We start from the raw sequence: 21,934 nt of genomic DNA, 5'->3' as shown, positions 1-21,934 counted from the left end.
CAGTCATAAGTGGAAGGAGATGGGTGGTGGGAACGATGAGAAGATTAATAGTAGGGCAGATTTAGTAAATAGTTTGACAGTGTTGAAGGAATTATTTATTTAGCAGAGTGATGGCGTTCAGGAAAAAACTGTTCTTGTGTCTAGTTGTTCTGATGTGTATTGCTCTATAGCAGGGGTGTCCAAACTTGGTCCCTTTAAGACTTTTGGACTTCAACTCCCAGAGTTCCTCAGCCAGCTTTGCTGGCTGAGGGACTCTGGGAGTTGAAGTCCAAAAGTCTTAAAGGGACCAAGTTTGGACACCCCTGCTCTATAGCATTATTTTGAGGGTAGAAGTTGAAACAGTTTATGTCCAGGATGTGAGGGGTCTGTAAATATTTTCACGGCCCTCTTCTTGATTCGTGCAGTATACAGGTCCTCAATGGAAGGCAGGTTGGTAGCAATTGTTTTTTCTGCAGTTCTAATTATCCTCTGAAGTCTGTGTCTGTCTTGTTGAGTTGTAGAACCAAACCAGACAGTTATAGAGGTACAGATGACAGACTCAATAATTCCTCTGTAGAACTATATCAGCAGCTCCTTGGGCAGTTTGAGCTTTCTGAGTTAGCGCAGAAAGAACATTCTTTGTTGTGCTTTTTTGATGACGTTTTTGATGTTAGCTCTTTTATTTTATTTTATTTGAATTTATAACCCGCCCTTCTCCGAAGACTCAGGATGGATTACACTGTGTTAAGCAATAGTCTTCATGCATTTGTATATTATATACAAAGTCAACTTTTTATTGCCCCCAACAATCTGGGTCCTCATTTTACCTACCTTATAAAGGATGGAAGGCTGAGTCAACCTTGGCCTAGTGGGACTTGAATTTGCAATAATTGCAAGCAGCTGTGTTAATAACAGACAGACTTAGTCTGCTGAGCTCTCCATTTTAGATCTTGCGTATGATAAAACCTAGAAATTTGAAGGTCTCTATTGTTGATACTGTCAATATTGCCACATTACTGTCTAGTATTGTGAGAAGTGGAAGTATGGAAGGGTTTCTCCTATAGTCTATCACCATTTCTATGGTTGTGAGTGTGTTCAGTTCCAGATTTCAGTCACACCACGAGGCTAGTTGTTCAACCTCCCATCTATATGCGGATTCATCATTGTCTTGAATGAGACCGATCACTGTTGTGTCATTTGCAAACTCTGGTAATTTAACAGATGGATTGTTTGAGATGCAGTTATTAGTATATAGAAAGAAATGGAGAGCGCACACAGCCTTGGGGGGCGGGCTGTGTTAATTGTACAGGTATCTGGTGTGATTCTGCTTAGCTTCACCTGCTGGTGAGTACCTGCTGTAATCATGTCACCTGCTGGTCACATGATTACCATGAAGTAAGTATACTTTATTCTCCATAATTTATGGTGGATTCTCCTTCATTTCCTGAATAAAGATAGAGTTCAGACACAGAAGTATATGATATAGATTTGAGTAGATAGCATTGAATACTTGAAGTACCCTTGATATTTTTATTTATTTATTTGCAGATTTAAAGCAGAGCATTCTACAAACACATAAATATTCCTACAGCAGATGGTAAAGTCACTAACTCAGCATCTGACTATGAGAATGGCCTTGCATTCTAATTCTCACTCTTTAATTTTCTCCCAGCTCCAAACTGAAAACTCAATGCAAATAGTATTTTTCTCTCTTCACTAACTGGAGACTGTTTCTTCTCACTTGGGCATGCCATTCCAGATACCTAAAGGATCACATTTTTACTTCCATGTATTCTTTTTATATGAATAGAATGACAAGCAAGTCTTCAGTTTTCAAGTCCCATGTTTTCTTTCCCAATGCCTCGCCTATACTTTAAATGAGAAACTTGATATAAGTGAAAGAAATTCAGTTCTCCTATCACCACGAGTTAATTGGATTCCTTTCAATTTACATAATTGTGTTTATTGCACATAGGCTTTGGGTGGAACCATGGATTATACTGGTTTATATTGGGTGGCTTTTTAAAAAATAAATACACGTCTATTTTTTCCCCTATCAACTTTCAAAATGTTGATTTTCTATCTTGCAAAGAACACTAAAATTTAGCAAGGAAGAACACTATAACAAATGCTGAGCTTAAATTTATGGCTTATGTGGTACACATAAATCTAAATGTAATTCTGATGCTGGGAGAGAGGAGAGAAACTGAATAGCCAAAGTCATTGCTGTTTGTTGGAGAAATAGGCCTGGAAGGCAGAGTGGAGCACTTCCTTGCAATATTAATAGCATCATTCACAGGCGAGCAAGCAAAAACGAGCCAGAGAACTGTCCTCAGTAGTTCTCTTGCCTTGACTACTAATTAGCCGCAGGGATGAAGAAAATGATTATCATAAAGATGTGTTTTTCCGAAGAGGTTTATTTCAGATAATATTCCAGCACCTGATTTTGCTGATAATGTCCTCTGGTTCAATTAATCTAATAAGACTTATGGTGTAATGAATAAAGGAAAACTGAGCCTTGGAGGCGTAAAACAAAGAGCTGGGATCCAGGTGATTTAAGTTCAAATTGCTACTGAACCATGGAGCTGGCTAGATGACTTTAAGGTTACCACCGTCTCACTTATTGATTTACTTAATTTTTTTTTTTTTAAAGTGTTCCTGTTTTTTTGCTGAAACACATTAAAACAGCTAACCAAATAATGTAATAATACAGGTAATCTTGGACCTACAACCACAACTGAGCCCAAAATTTCTGTTGCTATTTCTTAAGCAAGGCAGTTGATAAGTTTTGCCCCATTTTACTTTTTTTTTGCCACAGTTATTAAGTGAATCATGCAGTTATTAAACAAACCATGCAATGATTAAGCAAATCTGGCATTGGCTTTGCTTATCAGGCTTTGCAGGTTGGGAAAGTTACAAATAGTTAACACGTGAAACCAGGACACTGCAACTCTCATAAATACATGCCAAGCACTCACATTTTGATAATGAGGATGATCACGATTATTATCACATGACGTATCATGACTTCCCCCCCTTCGCTAAAATGGGTGTGGGCATGGCTAGTGCATGATACATCCGGCCTGCAGGCCGTGAGTTTGACACTCCTAGTTTATATAGATAATAGAGGATCATCTACATAATTATTGTATGTCTATGCGGGCACACACACAGACACACACACAGACAAACACAAACCTGCAGACTTCTCTTAAGACAACTGGAAGAAAGGCAATGATACAAACATTTAGAATGTTTTTAAGTATACGTGGTTTTTAATGATTAATGAGCTTTGTATTTCATATTATAATCATTCAACAGTGGCTAACCAATAAAAAATTGTTCAGATAATTAAATGAATGGTTCTGGGTCTTGATAGTCATGTTTCAGTTAATGAATGGTGATTTACTATATTTAAAAAGGGAAGCTTCATTTTGAAATAAAAGTTGCACACTAATCTACTGACAATCTCCCAAGAGGTACTCAAGTGTGCAAAATATATTACACTCCATGTCTAGAAATCATTTACTAAAAAGTGGTCTGTAAGTCAGAACTCTGTCAAACTTGATTGCATAACATGACCTATTGTGAGGTATGGTGACACTTTTTGTCTTTGCTGAGCCGGGGTGGCCGTGGCCTGTATACCAGTTTGACACCTCTTCCCTAAGGTGAACCCAATCATTTATTCAAAACATTGCAGTATCTCCCCAACTTTTCTTTTTCAGCCACTCAGCTTTCACATTCTTAAGCAACTTTTATTCCAACATGATTAAAGATGTTTATCTATGGCAAAAGATTAAAGACTATGCCTGCTTTCATCATAAGAACAATTAATCTAATCTTTGGGAGAAACTTAGAATTGAAGAAAACCATCTGAGAACTCCATAATTATCAAATTTACTTTCTTCTCTCAAAAAAAAAAACCCTTAATACTTAGGCAACTTATGTACAACAGTGATGGGGGAAAAATAAAATGATTTGTGGTAGGAAAATGGTCATTATGAACAGGTAACTGTTGCCCATTTAGAGAAATTGGATACTTGAGGTTTCAAGGAGAGGAAAAGCAAAATGTGAGAAACCAATGTTTCTCACAACAAATTGAGAAGCCAATGCTGGTTCATCCTGGACAATTTTTTTTTAAAAATTAACATTAATCCTCATCTGTACAGAGAAATATGTAAACAGAGAACAGAAATTACAAATTAGGTTAGGGCTCCATCTGGATACTTATCTCATCTGTCCATTCCCCCACCTTCTATGTAGTCACCTAGGAAGTTTGAAGGCAGACTATTCACATTTGCTTCAACACAGCTGCAATCGTTTTAGTTCTACACAGACAAGAACCTGGTTTATATGGTTTCAGATCACACAGAGCACTGTGGTTGCTTACAGGCATTTTTAAAAAAGAAAAATTCCATCAAAATAAAATCAAAGCAATGAAAAAGAAGACTTAAAATTAATTTATTCTTATGGCTAGATATTGTAAGTATAGTAAAATTTGTAAAAAAAATAATATAATTTCAATACAAATCTCAGTATAATTGAGAAGGCTGTGACAATTATCTATGTACTGAAACTAGATTGGCAACTGCAAATGTTCTTATGTTCTTTATCTTTAAACTGAGCTTTTAACAATATAGGCAACCCCACCCTCTCTGGAGAAACATTAATAATCATTAATCTTGCTTCTCTTTTTCTAATAGTGGGTTCAAGCAGAAGAGGAAAGAATATGTATTATCCAAATATTTTAAAATGTGTGACAGAAGGATTTTTCCCCCCTTGGTTTTATTGAGACATTTAAGTTCTGCAGCTAAATAAATATAGATTTTGAGCTTTATGGACTTTTAATTTTTTAAAAAAATATACAATAACAGTAATCAATACAATAACATTCTACACACACACACACACACACATGAATAAAAAGGGAGACAAGAAAAACAATTCATAGAAACCACATATTTATAATTCCTTAATATTTCTCCATCACATTGATATATTCATCTAGGATAAAAGAATCATGGTTTATTTGATTAGCATTAGATATCAAATCAAATCATATATTTGAAAATTGTTTAGCTTGACCAGGATGCAGATGAAGAATGTAGGTCTATTTCTCAGCTATGCTGATATACCAAATCTCCATTATCTTAGTTTTATCTTTCCACTGTTTAGCTTTGGACATCCTGGTGGCAATAACAAAACTACTTTACAGTACGTATTTGTGATAGAACTTAAAAATACATTCAGCAAAGCAAGCTGTGGAGTATATTAATTCTTTGATTTGTGCTTGACTTTACCTGTCTCCTAAACAACCCAGACCACAAGGGATATGAACACCACAAGTGGAAATAAGTTTCCTTTTCTTCACAACCATTCCAATAGCAAGGAACTTTCTTTGTTCAGATTTGCTATCTAATAGAACTCATATATCATTTCTTTTAAAAAAAAATTGTCTTTAATTTGGATTGAGGATGATGACATAGAATACCGTATATACTCGAGTATAAGCCGAGTTTTTCAGCACGTTTTTTGTGCTGAAAAACGTCCCCTCGGCTTATACTCGGGTCTATACGGCTTATACTCGAGTTTTTTTTTTTTTTTAAGCCCCTCGGCTTATACTCGAGTATATACGGCTTATACTCGAGTTTTTTTTTTCTTTCTTTTTTTCACATTTTACCGGACGGCGCGGGGAAGCCCTGCCGGTGCAGTGAGAGGGCGGGGCGGGGGAGCTGCCAGCCTTCTCAGCTGAGGAGGAGGTTTCAACCGGTAGGTGCCTCATTTCCCACCCTCGGCTTATACTCGAGTCCCCAGTTTACCCCAGTTTTTGGGGTAAAATTGGGGACCTCGGCTTATACTCGGATCGGCTTATATTCGAGTATATACGGTAGATTAGAATAGAATTTTTTGTTGGCCAAATGTGATTGGACACCCAAGGAATTTGTCTTGGTGCATATGCTCTCAGTGTACATAAAAAAAAGATACCTTCATCAAGAATTCTAAGGAACAAAACTTAATGATAGTCATAGGGTACAAATAAGCAATCAGGAAACAATATCAAAATCAATATAAATCATAAGGATACAAGTAACAAAGTTACAGTCATACAGTCATAAGTGGAAGGAGATGGGTGATGGGAATGATGAGAAGATTAATAGTAGTGCAGATTTAGTAAATAGTTTGACAGTGTTGAGGGAATTATTTGTTTAGCAGAGTGATAGTGTTCGGAGAAAAAACTGTTCTTGTATATAGTTGTTCTGGTGTGCAGTGCTCTATAGCATCGTTTTGAGGGTAGGAGTTGAAACAGTTTATGTCCAGGATGTGAGGGGTCTGTAAATATTTTCACAGCCCTCTTTTTTACTCGTGCAGTATACAGGTTCTCAATGGAAGGCAGGTTGGTAGTAATTGTTTTTTTCTGCAGTTCTAATTATTCTCTGAAGTCTGTGTCTGTCTTGTTGGGTTGCAGAACCAAACCGGACAGTTATAGAGGTGCAGATAACAGATTCAATAATTGAGTCTGTAGAACTGTATCAGCAGCTCCTCCAGCAGTTTGAGCTTTCTGAGTTGGCACAGAAAGAACATTCTTTGTTGTGCTTTTTTGATGATGTTTTTGATGTTAGCTGTCCATTTTAGATCTTGCGATATGGTAGAACCTAGAAATTTGAAGGTCTCTACTGTTGATACTGTGTTGTCTAGTGGTGGTAGTATGGAAGGGTTTCTCCTAAAGTCTACCACCATTTCTACAGTTTGGAGTGTGTTCAGTTCCAGATTGTTCCGGTCACACCATGAGGCTAGTTGTTCAACCTCCCATCTGTATACGGATTCACCATTGTCTCGAATGAGACCAATCACTGTTGTGTCATCTATGAACTTCAGTAGTTTAACAGATGGATTATTAGAGATGCAGTCATTGGTATACAGAGAGAAGAGAAGTGGAGAGAGCACACAGCCTTGGGGGTGGGCTGTGCTAATTATACAAGTATTGATATGATTCTGCTTAGCTTCACCTGCTGCTTCCTGTGGTTTCCATTTCCACATTTTATTATTTATTTATTATTTATTATGGGTTTCCATTTCCACATTTTATTCTGGCCTTGATTTTTATTTTTTTATTTGCAGGAAATATTTTTCCTAAGCAATTTTCAAAGCAATCAGAGGGATCTTCATAGACTTTGCTTTAGTTGGAAATATTTGTGGTTTTATGTACTTCTAGTTGGTTCTGATGTATTAGATTTGTGTTGGAAGATGGGGCTTCTGTTCAGTTTGCTAGTTCAGTAACATGAAGGTTGGATGTCTCTCCCAAACCTCTTTTCATGGTCCCTTGAAGTCTACTGTTTGTTCCACAGCTCCCAGTCCAACATAAGGTCTTGGGTAGGATTACTGGATAAATGAAATGAAATGGAAGCAGTGTGCCATGTAGATTGGCCAGAACTCCATGAAGAAAAGGCAGAAGAAGAAAAAAATATAATAACAGCTTCTGATTGTATTGCTTCAGATGTGTTCAGAAGAAGAGCTTGTTTAATAAGCATGAATTACCCTGTAAAGGGTACAATTTATAAGGGTGGCAAGGCAAATGTCTCTGGCGAACAAAAGAGCTCAGTAGTAGGCACAAACTTGAAGAATAAAAGAAAGGATGGAATAGAAGAAGTGCCAGAAAAAGGAATGAGACAAGAAGGGTTTTAAATTCATGGATGTATGCATATAGACAGATATTGAGGCAGATATTTTCCTCTGCAGAGTGGGTAGATAGCTCAAAATATTTCCCCCCCCCCAAAGTAATATACATTATTTGGCTAACTGAGATAACTCTGTCATTCTTTTAAGGTCTTGAAATGTTCAAAAGGATATTGCTTGTACAAGTACAAAAATCAATTAATTAATTAAAAATCAGAAAAATTCAAAGATATTAAGCATATCACATTCTAACTTCTGATATTAAACACATTTCTTTTTAGTCTATGTGTTTATTTTTAATATGTTGCTGTATTTCCTTGCATTATTGAAATAAAAAAAAAACTTAATACAATCCTAGTGGACATTTTTACATGCCACTGGTTTTACTCTCAAATCTCTCCAAAGTCTTCTGGAATCAGTTATGACATATTTTTCATTTAACAGAATAAAAGTGTTGGAAGGACCTTGAAAATCTTCTAGTCCAACCCCCTGCTCTGGCAGGTTGCTTCTATCCTTGATGAGTTTCCCTCCATTTCAATATTTCCTTGATTTAAGGAATACTTATTATATATTCAAACCACAGAGAGTGGATTTCACTGGCTGAATCGTGCTTTTTGCACACATTTCCTTTGTTTTGCCACATTTTACAACTTTTCTTGCCACATTTGTTAAGTGAATCACTGCAGTTGTTAAATTAGCAACACAGTTATTAAGTAAATCTGGGTTCCTCATTGACTTCGCTTGCCAGAAAGTTGCAAAACATGACCCGAGGACATTGCAACGGTCATAAATGTGAGTCAATTGTCAAGCATCCAAATGTAAATCATGTGATCATGGAGATGCTCAGTGATTACTAGCTAACATGTGCCATCTGCTAAAAAAAATATGGGGATGCTGCAATGATCATAAGTGTGAAAAATAATCATAAGTCACTTTTTTCAGTGCCATTGTAACTTCAAATTGTCACTAAGCAAACTGTTGTATGTCAAGAACTACCTGTATCTAACCTAGTATTCTTCTATAGCAGGGGTGTCAAATTTGTGTCATCATGGTGGCATCACATGACATATCACAACTATTTTCCCCTTTGCTAAACCGGGCGTGGGTGTGGCCAGCAAGTGACACATCCAGCCCATGGGTCAGGAGTTTGACATCGCTGTTCTATAGTAGTCCAGATTTCTCTAAAAACTGAAAAACAGGATATGTCATGATATTTAATTTCTTTCCTAAAGCTGCTTTTCCAAAAGGCAAATGGACTTTCTTGTTTTTTTCCTTGAAAACATTTCATTTCTCATCCAAGAAGCTTCGTCAGTTCTTTAATTTCCTTCTCCATTTATTTGCATAATACTCTATAAAAACAATCTGCACTAGTAGCCATTTTGTGGAAATATTTTTCATATTATTTTGCCTCTCCAGAAACAAGTTTATTTTTTGGCATGCGAGGGCTGGTTCTCCCATTGTTTTGGAAATAGTTGAGTGATCTTTTTAAGTAACATGTACAGAATGACTTCACAAACATCCATTCTCCCTTTTATATCAAAACACAAGAGAAAAAACAGACCCCTGTTTCTTTACAATTGCCCTTATATGGGTTTCTCGTTTTAGTAGGACATGTTTTGGAATTCCTATTATAGCCTAAATCCTGTCTAATAAAAATTACAAAACAGAGCTGTGACAGATTTATTCTTTGCACACATTGTTTTCAGTCCTGGTGATATAAGATAATCTTGCATGGCTCCAATTCTAGCCATAGGAAAAAGAAAAATACCAATGTACATGCAGAATGGGATCCTATACACATCCAGATTGAGACCCATGTGTAAAAGTGAATGCTCACATATATACTTTCTGTTGCAATATCTCCTTTCTTTGATTATAAAATGAATATTGTGCAGTACAATGTGTTACCTATAGGAAGTATGAAGCAAAACCAACAGGTGAAAAATACTGGCTATACTGATAGCAAGATTTTCAACCAAAATTAGATTTTAACTGTCAGAAACCAACTAGACAACTAGTACAACTAGAACTATTGAGAGATAGGAAGATTGACAGTCTTTGATGATCATAGGAAGTGCTGAAGTAATCCAATTTCTTGCTTATAAGATGTGGTTAAAGAGTGAACGCTATCAAAACAGCCATTCAGTCAAGAAAATATTGGTGATATTCCTTGATTTGGGCAGCTCTGCACCTAAACCCTCATCTTCTAACGAAAGGTTGGTGAAAGAAAGAAATTTGAAAAATTAGCAACAAATTCATCTAATTCAAATATCTGCAGGATAAATGAAATAGTTTCTAATGTATTAAAAGCAGGTTCAAAAAAAATGCTCCCTGTCTGAACACCCCAAATACAGACATAGAACAGTGAGTGAAGTATGCATCTGACATAATGATTCTGTGATAGTTTCAGGATATATTCTCACCTCACAAGGTTACTTCTAGGACTTTATGAAAGTTGGCCCTGAAGTAAAAACTTTGTTGAGAAAATCATTCTTCTTATCTTTGGAAATAATTGATAGTCAGGAGAAGTAAAGTGCACTGCTCCTGTATGTCAATATACCATTAATATTGTGCACATCCTTGTTTGCCTTCAGGCAAAGAGTTTTCACATAATGTATTCTTTTATATTTTACTGATAATGGATGCAGCCAGTTGGAACTTCAATTAAAGTGGTTCTTGAAATGTCCTAGTTTTTGTATCTAGATTTTGAAAGAACACATCCCTTAAGAAGCTACACCTTCAGAAATTACAAGGATACTTCGAAACATTAATGGCAAAATCATTTTGAAATTATAATTAACAAATCTGTTTTCCTCTTCTTCTTTTCCTCTCTGTCTTCCTCTTGTTAGTTTTTTCTAGTACTGACATATTTTTTCTTGTAATCTATTTTGTTTTTAAAAATATCTAATTGCTGGGCTACTGCATTATTTATTCCCACGTCTGTCTCATTAAGAACATTAGTTCAATATTCTTCTCTTTCATCTCTTCCAAATATGTGGGATTTAACTCTTAGACTTTCTCTGAGATGATGTCCATTGATGTCCTATGGAATTTGACAAATTCCATATATCTGGAGATCACCAAAATGGAGGAGGGATGCTTTTATAAACTGAGATTTATTTTTTGTTAGTCTTTGATAATTTAACCAACCTGTAGGAAATAAACAAGTGCAGATTAACGGAATGACCAAATAATTGTGTAATTAATGTCAAACTCTACAGCTGAAGTTCTACCTCTGCTGTGATCTCAATAAGTGTGTTCAGTTATTTCCCCATTTCCAAATCTTTGGATCTCCCATTCATGATTTATTTTCTTCCTTTTCTCTTTTTGTAAGGAACAAGGGAGTTTGTGTTGTGGCAGTGATCATCACATCTTATTGTCAATACTGCAAGGTTGACAGTTCTGAATATCAATGCATATATTATATAGGTCCGTGATGGTGAACCTATGGCATGCGTGCCAGAGATGGCACACAGAACTTCTCTGTAGGCACACATGTCATCACCAGCTGCACGCATGTCATCACCAGCTGCTCTTCTGGGTTCTGTCGCGCACATGCGCACCGGATAGCTAGTCAGGTGCGTATGTGCACCGGCCAGCTGCTGTCTTCTGGGTTCCAGCATGTGCAGGTGCACCAGCCAGTGGTCTTTGCATGAAGACCAGCTGGCTGAACACACAGCGGCCAGCTGCTCTGTTTCAGGTTCTGATGCGTCAGCAGGCACGTGCATGTGGTCCAGTTTTGGCACTCGGTGCCAAAAAGGTTAACCATCGCTGATATAGTTGAGGGTTAGATAGTAGACACTGTCTGTCTGTCTATTGGCCTGATCAACTCATTAGCTGACAAACAATTGCATAAACCTATTGGTAGACTTGCCCTCTAAGCATGAAACTCCATTGCCCCAATATATTCATGTAGTCATATGGATTACACAAGCCAAAGTGTAGACCAGCCAAGTTGAAGGCTCAAGCTAAGGCTAAGCTGCCCACTAACAACCATGGAGTAGTGTTAGCTGTTAGAAAACTTGCCCACCTAAAAACCCTAGTAGAGGTGGGAAGGGGGAGTGAATAGGAAGCATTCTTGAATTGAAGTGACAGCTTCAGCCTCTTCATTTTCAGTCTCTCAGATACTCCTCAAATAAATCAAACCGTTGAAGGAACACTTACTCTGTAAAATGTGTGGCTTTTGCTGGACATACATAATTGTTGCCAAGGGCATTGGCATATTGGTTAGTTATAATGGCATTTCTTAGTGACAACAAAGGAGTTGGTCTTATTTTCTGTTGGCAACCATTTTGAGTTTGCAGTCCATCTTGTCTCCAAAATAAAGTAATTGATTTTGCTTTGAAATCAGAAAAAACAGAGGAATACTTATTATTAATTCAGTCCTCCTGTAAAAAGCACTATTATGCTTCCATTTCTTTTGATTCAAGAAATGTTTTTCATAAGAGTTGAGAGGGAAGAGGTATTGTATCAAAAGCAGAAAGGAACACATTTAATGGTTTTTATAAAAATCCAAAGAGAAGTGAAATGTGATTGGGGGAGACAGATTATGACCATAGAATATTCATGTATATACATGCACCAGCTACTATTTACACTGAATCTATGGGAGGCAACAATTGGAAAAATCTGTGCTAAAATATCCGATTTACATTTGGAGAATGTAATGAAATAATATAATTAATCTAATTCTGGAATTACTTTTCTAGTGGAATTCTTTCATTCTTTATTAAAAGAATTTAATCCAGTTGTATATATAAATCTAAGAATTAATAGGTACAAGTATTACCTTATCCTGAGATTCAATGATCTTGCTCAGCTTTTATTAAACTCTCTGCATATGTCAGTGTGTATTTCTCCCTCTGTGTGTGTGCGTGTGAGTGAGTAACATTATTCTTGGCTCTTATAGCAACCTAACATTGGTGTTCAAGAATGAACTTTTCTTAACACCAGAGAAATGTCTCTCTGAATATCTCACCCACAACGGTGAGTTCTGGGATCCTTCATTTCCTGGAATGCACAGTGCTAGGAAGAAAATATCTTGGACAGTTGCCTGAAAGATCTTTGGCATCACTTAGGAGTTGGATTGTGGACAGACCTGTCATAAGGTTTTCTTTAACATGAAGAAATGAGATAGGGTTGGCATGAAACAAAAGAAAAATATTGCTCCTTTTCTTCTGGAAACTGGAAAGGATTCTTCCACTGCTTAATGAAAATAGGTCTAAAATAAGCCAAGCTGAAACAACCTGTCATCCCCATATTGAATGCTCCCCACCTATCATACGTGGCAACTCAGCAGGGATTAATCAAATTTGGGGGCAGAGGAGGAAAGTGCCTTGAAACATTGCATAGGCACAATACATCACATAGGCTACATTTGAGATAGTAGATATATCCTAATTAACATGGAATAGTTTTCTGCTTGAAAACATACTCTATTTGAAAGGATGTCCAGTTCAAGTCCAGTTTAGATACCAAAGAATTTAAAAAGGAGATCAGGGCTGCAAAAATTGTCCATCAACGAAAGAGCACTTGGAAGGCAAATCAGGCAGACATTGGTCCATATTACTCCAAATCTTCTCCATGATCTTTAGATCTTTTAAAAGTATAGTTCTAAATTTGCAGGCATCTTGGCAATGTAGCATATGCAGATTTGATGCAAAATCTGCTTACCCTTTTGGGATGTATGTGAATGTTTATGTGTATGGTCCATTTCCTGTCATTTTCCAATGCGATAGTGGGAAAAAGTTAAGGGAGTGCAGAAAATAAATCTAGTCTTTAGTTCCTTTCTGCACTTCTGTTCAAATGGCCAATTGCCTTTATGCAGATTGGAAGAAGTATTATCTATCCTCCTCTATTTCAAGCATTAAAATGAGAGGGGAAAGATTTTGGCGCTCACTGTTGTGCACAATCCAGGCTTTCAAAACACACTCTGCTTTTATTGGTTCAAATGTATAATTATGACACTTTAATGACAGAAAAAGGAGCAGGCAATTAGAAGCACAGAGTTCCCATCACCCTTGAACACAGAGCCAGAGACATTCTCACTACTTCTGAAGCCCTGCTAGTTTGTTGTGCCTTAAGCCAAAATCCCACAAGGTCTCAATGTAACCAGCTGTCTCACTAACGAACTGCCAGCACTTTTCCTGAATGGGAGCTATCATCTTTGCTGACATCAGCTGCCTCCCTAGAGCACTTCTCGGCTGTCTTTCTTGGTGTGATTGCATTTATCTGTGGCTTGCAGGGACTAGTCCTAATCATATTGCTTCTTGCCTTCGAGGGTCAAATACAAGTCCATTGCTCCTGAGACAAATGTGAGAGGGAGGGAAAACAGTTGGGGGGAGAGAGGGAGAAACAGAAACTGTCACCTTTTTGTAAGACTGATAAGCATTTGGCAGACAGGACACCACAAATGAGAAAAGCAAACAGCCAGCAATCTGTGAGTGCCATAAATATGTTACCATCTCAGCTGGAAGATAGGCAATATATGCACCAAGGGGCCTTTGTTTAATGAGCTGTCAGGAAGCAGGCACAAAATTATGCTTGAAAACACAGGGAAGCTGCAGAGACAGCAGATCCTGGACCCTGGAAATGCCCTCTTTGCCTTTTATGTGGATGTTTCAAAGGGTCTTATCAGCTAAGGGTTGTCGATTGATGCAGGCTATCATTCGTAATCCAGTAGCCTTTTGGACTTTTTTTAAAAAAAAGTCTAACAGAGAGTGATGGCTAAACCGGAATCTGGTCTTTTCCTTATATAGTTTCCTAATCCCATAAATATAACAAAAGTATAGCTGGATCTCGTCCAAATAAGACAAAAATAGCAGTAAGTAAGAAATTAAACATCTGATTTCTAATCATATAGAGGTTCTTTTTCTGATTATCTCAGTATGTTCAGTTCCCTAGTTATTTCAGTCAGGCACACAACAAAGGCATTACTGATCAAAAGATATTGCAGCAACATAATGTGAATACATGAGCTGCTTTGTAATTGCTCTGCAACATCCAGAGTTTCAGCGGCTGTGCAGCTAAACTGGTGAAGCAACTGTGGAATTACAATGTCGGCACTGGGAACATTGTGTGAAGCTTGAAATGATGGACAGCATGATAGACCTTCAATAGTTAGGCAGTCATGCGCAGCAAATTACCAGGATATTCAGCCAAACAGCAAGTTTGAATTCAAATTTCCCTTTTTGTCATTAAAAAGAGCTTTTCCCCTTTAGTTTCTTGTATTATTGCATATGACTTCTGATCCTTGCACTCAGTCTGATTTTACAGAAAAATAACTCATTGAACCTAGTTTATCTGTTACTTTAAGAATTTTGTTACTTTAGCAATATTGTTGACAACAAATTCTGTTATTGTGGAGAAGTATGGCCAAACAAAATGCATTCCACCAATATTATTGCAATTTATTTAAAGGAAGTGACACCTTGTCAGAGAAAATAGGTGAATATCTAAAGTAACAAAATTTACTGAGGATTACAGAGAGACAGAAACAGTTTGTGAATGGATCTATAACTATTAGAAAGATTTTGAAGCAATAAAAAAGATTGAACGAGCAAAGGTGTCTGAATCAAGCAGATTATCGGGTTCTATTATATAGGTTTTGAAGATGAACTTTAACAACCTTTACTAAACACAATACATTTCTTTCTACAGGGAGAAAAATGCCAAGACTTGGAAAGAAGCCAATAAAGCACTAATATCTAAAGTGGGACAAGATTTAAATTTTATCAAGAAACTATAGACTGATATCAGTATAATAATGACTGTGAGTAGTTCACAACTATCATAGTTGAGAAACTGAAAATAATTTAGCAATTTATTCATAAAGATCAATATGGTTTTTTATCTAAAAGGCAGTTAAAGGACAATTTAGAAATGTGTTAGACATTTTGGAATATGTGAAGCAACGTAATGAAAAAGAAGTCACATTGATTTTCTTAGGTACAAAGAAAGCCTTTGACAATTTGAAGTGGGCTTTCTAGTTCAAGGTTTTTAGAAGATATAAATTTTAGAGAGAACTTTATAAAATGTGTAAGACTGATTAACACTTCAAGAAAAGTATAAATATGGGTTAATGAGATTTAATAAAACCATGTGAGATACAAAAAGAGAGGACTGCCGACTGTCACCACCCCCCTTTTAAAGTTTTGATTCTTGAAATGTTGAATAGAGAAGACAAAATGAGAAGGCTGAGGGAGTAAAGATTGAGAAAAGAAACTAAGTTAAGGGTTTTTGTAGATTACTCTATGCTGTTTTTTGGTAGATTCCTTAAAGGGAATTGAAATATTAATTGGCAAATTAAAAGAATTTGGTGCATTAGCAAGTTTTAAAATTAATAAACAGAAGGCAAAGATATTAACAAAAATATAAAAATAGAAGATCAAAGAATTGATGAAAACATGTTTTAATATTGAGAAGGTAAAATATCTGGGTATCTGACAAATATGAATTTTATATAGTTTCAAAATAGTGTTATGGAATGGAACAAAAATATAAAAAGATATGTTAATGTGAAAAAACTATTTCTTTGATAAAAATCAGTGTCTTGCATAGAATTATGTTTTTGTTTCAAACAATACCTGTCTTGACATTCGTTGCACTATTTAAACAGTGGCAGAAGGACACATCTAAATTTTTATGATGGGAAAATGACGAATTAGATACAAGATGCAAAAGAGAATATTGGATTTACCTGACTTGAAATTGTATTTTGCAGTTTGCTATCTAATTTGGAGAAAAGAGTGAGTGTTGCTAAGAACTAGAAAGCTTTTGGAATTAAAAGCAGTATTTGAGATTTAGGTGACAAGAATGTTTTAAAATTCACTATGTTAGACATGCCATACTTAGCATTTGGATACTTAGGTCATGTGAAAATACATTTGTGGCTCCTGGCAAAAAAGCAGCTTATAGATGAGAAATAATAGGCAAACACAAATAGAGGAAAGGCTAACATATTGAGAAATAATAGAAGGGAAATGTAAAATAGGATCAGCAGAAGAACTGATGGCAGGTTATAGCTGCAAATGGTTCTCTTATTTACAATTATTAGAAAGATTTAAAGACAGTAATTGATGGTTTTGAACATAAATTAATGGTTTGGAACAGATTTGAATTTGAAATAGAATTGTTCATCATACAAATGATGAACATGTAATTGCTAAAACGTACACACTTTTATTGAAATTTGAAACAGAAGAGCAAGTGAAAGATAAGATAAAGTGGGCTAAATTTTTGGTTATAATGGAACAGTATGGCTAAAACCATTGAAACCTATACTACATTATAATCTAATTATAATTATAATCTACATTATAATCTAATTATAATTATAATCTACATTATAATCTATACTACATTATAATTATAAAGAAAATTTTCATAAAATGATGTACCTTGGTATATGTCACCAGAGAAATTGTTTTGACTGTATAAAGGCACTTCAAATTTATATTAGAAATAACAGGAAGGGACATTTTATTATGTTTGGTAGACTAAAATAAAATACTGGATTTTTGATAGACCAAAGAATACCAAATTCAAATTCCTACACTTATTCAGAAAAAATTAAGTTTCCCAATTGAATGGGAAGCTTTTCTTTTTATGCTGATGGACAAATAGCTGGGGAAAAGTCATGAACTTTGTTTTTATACATAATAACTTCAGTGAGATTAATATATGCAGAAAGATGGAAAGATTTGACTCTGTCCACAATGGAGGAAGCTGGTGAATATGATGGAAGTTGTTGATATACCTAAATGGGTTTCTTTGGTCACAGAAAAAAATAATATTTATGTTTATTGCTAACTGGAAATCCCTTATAGACTTTTTGTGTGAAACAGGAAAATATGAATTTATGATTTTGATGATTAGACAGAATAGGTTATAGAAACAAGAGAATTATGTTGCAACTCTAAAGTAAGAGATAAATTGAGAATTGTACTTACATTTGATTTAAAGAATAGCAGAAGCTACTGTTTTTTTCTTTTCTATTTTTTCTTTTTTCATTTCTTGCACTTTTCTCTGATTGCTTTCTTCTTTTCTTTTTGACTTTATATTAGTTTATATTAGTTTTTCTCTTCTAAAAATCACACACACATACGTAGTCTGGTGTCAATTATATTTCATAGGCAACTATCAGGAATAATTGCAGAAATGCACAAGAGAGATAAATTTCATAAAGAGTCTCTCTAATCATTATTTTTTATGAGATTATAGGCTGTATCCAAAATTTATTTGTGTAAGACTACTCTAAATAGGGATTGCCCTTCCCCATTATTTTCTTTCTTTTAAAATAGAACAAAATGATATCAATTTTCCTTGATAATTGTAAACAAATCACACAAACCACAATGTTATTCTCTAATAATACCATTTATATATGCAGTCTTACCATTTTTCAATATTCTTGGAACATTTATGATTTCCTTTTCATCATTTTTGCTGGATACTTAAGTTTATAGTATTTCTTTCAATTCTATTTTTCAACACATCGTTTCATGTCATATTAATCTCTAAAATACACTTTCCATCACTCTCTCACTTTTATTCCAAATTGCTTTCTTGTTTTAATTTTAATGGCATTATACAATTGCTTATTTGAAATACATTTTTTAAATTTAAACCAAATTACTCTGCCTTTGTTAGCATTCCGAGGTAGACTAGGCAAGAAACATGATAAGATGAGATAATTCTATTTTATTGTAAAGTCTGATAGTATAAACCTCCCACCATCTCTTTTACAATCTGAAAAGTTAGCGAAGTTCCTTTCTGAGTTTTCCTATCTACCTGTTATTCAGGTGTGTGTTAAAGCCTCTCTTAGCTGATCATTTCCCAGGCAGCATTTCTTTACTATGTCTCCCAAGGTCATGCTCACATACCAATAAAGCTCTTTCTTTGTTACTTTTAATTCTAAATACTCCTTTCCCACAATGTATATTGTTGCTTCCATCATATTGTTAAATATTACTATAATTCTCATTTTTGTGCATTCTGTTCTATTTTTTTTTTCATCCACAGTCTCTTTCATTTCATCAAACAAAAACAGCAGCTATATAAAAGAAGATTGATATGGCTGTCCTAGTTTGTAGAACAGCTTCTTCTTTATCACTGTACAATTGCAAGCCATATCTCTCCTTTAATAATCAGGCTATCATTACTTTCTAAGCTATTGTCAATGGTCATTGGATGGATACTCCTATCTCTGAATGTATCCAATGCTATAAATAACGAAAATCAATGTTTCAATGTAGTTTTGAATCTGGGTGCAAGTCTGGTTGTCAGCCTTATGGGGCAATTAGATAGGAAACACAAACAGATGACCTAATTCTACTTTATTGTAAAATTACATTGACGCTATCCTACAAGTTTGAAAGTACATTTCTCCTTCCATCACCTTTACAACCTGAGAAACTATGGACTGTCTCTTCTGAGTCTCTTGCCTCACCCACCACCCAGCTGTGGGCTATGCTATCTCTTCTCTGACCACTTCCATGACAATGTTTCTTTGCCCAAGTCTCCCAAGGCCATTCACACATACCACTATGGAGTCCAAATATATTTTTACAAGGTTTCTTTTTCACAGCAAATGGTATTAGTTCAATAGTAGAAAAAAAATCCTCACATCTTGTAAGGTACCTGGGGAGCATAACCAACCCCCACATGTTCACTTTTTTAAATAAGATGTCACCATTTTAAAATCATAGCTTTATCCTGGTTTAGTTAGCAATCTCATTAGGATCAAGGAATTAATTTCTAGTACTTCTGCAACAAAAAGTAATATTTTTCCTATCTCCTTACATAGTCTCAGAACAATTGGTAAAAATGTGGGAGGATTTTTGTCTACATGAAAGGAGATATTTTTGTTTAAATGGGATCTTAATTTTGGCTTATTCCTACCAGTAGTTATTATCCTTAATTTATTCAAATTACTTAAACTATATTAGCTGTAAGATTTTCTCCATTTGTATTTATCACATGCCTAGCAATCTCTCTTTTTCTTCTATTTTTAATATAGAATCAAAATATCTACGTATCTGATCACCACTTCATATCTAAAGCAGCTTAAAGTTATCCTTAGCTGTTCCAGTTTTAGAGTTTTTCCCCTTAAGCAAGCACCCAACTATACAGTTTTATTTTGGGTACAATATTACATTCTTCACTGACCATTCAGTCAGTGTGGTGCCATAGACTGATGAGATAAGCCTTTGTCTAAAATCCATTTACGTCAACATATTTCCCCTCCAAACCCTGAACACTTTCTTCAGAACCATTTTTGCACTTGTGAATGATGCAGGACTTTGAAAGGCGCATTTCCTGTGCCTTTCAAGTCTTCCACTCAACTCCTGGCTCAGTAACATCGTTTTGAACAAGAGATAAGCCTGGCTCCTAGGAATGATACAATAGGAAAGAACTTCCATCTGTCACCTAACTGGTTTGTGGACTTTTCGTTTGCCAAAAAAAGTTTTGTTTTTTAAGAACAATGGGTAAACTCATGTTTAAAATACACTGATTTAACAAGTGATGGGTCGTTGGAACTACACAGAGAACTGAGAGGAAGCTGGCCATCTGCCTAACAGAACAGCCCTTTCCTCTCCAATCACCAGTTAATAAAGTTGACCTCTTTGTTGTGGAGTCAAAGAAAAAGCAAAGCTTGGAATGATGGGGGGGGGAGAGAGGGGGAAAGAGATGGAAGATAGACAGACCTGCCAATCTTGGCATCTGTTAAAAATTATCTCCTTCCCAACTCCAGGCTAGTCAAGGAGGTATATTGAAGGTTGTATTCCTGCTGGTTGGAGGTTGGGTGGGGATAAACAAGCTGGATACCAGTACTTTTCCTTAGCTTACCCTTAGCTTACCCAGTAATTTGATGGTGTCCTTCATTTGCCAGGATAGGGATTTGCAATGGAAGCAGTGCATTTCATAGCAATTTCTTGCCGTTTTCTGCCAGCTGTAAGATCTGAACCATGGATAGCATTTTAACTGAGCCACTGGGAAGAGCTGTAAGAGTTATGAACAGGATATTTGGCAGCCTTTGGCTTGACTTATGAGCCTGAAGTTTGCTAGACTCAGCTGACTCAGAGAGTGGGAAGAATAATGCCTTTCAACATTATCATAAAGAGAGAATCACTGAACAAAATGTACGCTTTGTGTGTCAGTTAGCAATGGGGTGGATTACAGACTGTTCAGGCAATTGCAAGTTTATGTTTTTCTTCTTCAGTGTCTTTGCAAAAACAATTCTTATACTCTGTTCCCTAGGAAGCTTAATATAAACTATCTATATGGCAGCATATGGAATGGATAAATACTACCTGGTCTCTTAACTTTCCTATATGGATAAAGCATCTGAGAATGACATTACATTACAGTTCAAGGAATGTAAAGAATAGACAAACTTTTCATATCATTCTAGCTTGATTTAATGGTAGCTTTTGCTACTTTAATGATCTCATGGAAAGTCTTCACTTAGGTCAGGGGTCGGCAACCTTAAACACTCAGAGAGCTATTTGGACCCATTTCCCACAGAAAAGAAAATACTGGGAGCCACAAAATTCTTCCCATGCCTATTTCCTGAGTGACCACAAAACTAGCATATATAGTTGAATTAAAGATTCTGTTTTCTTCTGAAATTTTTCTTTTCTTGGATTTATCCATGGTTGGATTGGTGTGTGTTGCATATTGGCAGTTGTGATCAGTGGTGAACTCCACATTTTTTAACTATCGGTTCTGTGGGCATGGCTTGGTGGATGTGGTGTGGCTTGGTGGGCGTGGCTTGGTGGGTGTAGCAGAGGAAGGATATTGTAAAATCTCCATTCCCACCCCACTCTGGGGCCAGCCAGAATTGGTATTTGCCAGTTCTGTGAACTACTCAAAATTTCTGCTACTAGTTCTCCAGAACCTGCCGGATTTCACCCCTTGTTGTGACACATATTTTGAGCGACAGGGAGCCACAGCAAAGAGATAAGAACCACATGTGGCTCCAGAGCCACAGGTTGCTGATGCCTGACTTAGGTGAACTCGTTAGATGAAACAGTAACAGATTATATTACTAACTTTCTCAGTGGCTTTTGAAAAAGGAGATTGAATTTTATAGGGTTGATGGTCTTCTTCTGCTATTGTCCCTTTATTATTATTCAAAACAATAAAGGAAGGCTGATCATGGGAAATGATCTTTCAATCAACTGAATATTTTTTGTCAGCGGAAACAAATCTTCTTCCCTTGCTTTACTCCTAATTGAGAAATAGTCACTGTGATTATTTAAAAGTTTTGACATAATAT

At 35.9% G+C, this 21,934-nt stretch overlaps 1 long non-coding RNA gene across 1 annotated transcript in view; it reads left to right on the top strand.

Annotated features, from left to right (window-relative positions):
* LOC131197560 (uncharacterized) overlaps positions 1 to 15,408 on the top strand; it is a 72,943-nt gene extending 57,535 nt beyond the window's left edge. Inside the window, exon 3 of the long non-coding RNA XR_009154985.1 lies at positions 15,313 to 15,408. This is a non-coding gene — a long non-coding RNA (uncharacterized LOC131197560). The remainder of the gene's footprint in view (positions 1 to 15,312) is intronic.
* Positions 15,409 to 21,934: the final 6,526 nt, after the last annotated feature.

Source organism: Ahaetulla prasina, chromosome 4 (assembly GCF_028640845.1).
Source record: "Ahaetulla prasina isolate Xishuangbanna chromosome 4, ASM2864084v1, whole genome shotgun sequence".
NCBI classification, from domain to species: domain Eukaryota; kingdom Metazoa; phylum Chordata; class Lepidosauria; order Squamata; family Colubridae; genus Ahaetulla; species Ahaetulla prasina.
The sequence above is the reverse complement of the archived record's forward strand: the minus strand, read 5'-3'. Positions and strand labels throughout refer to the sequence as shown.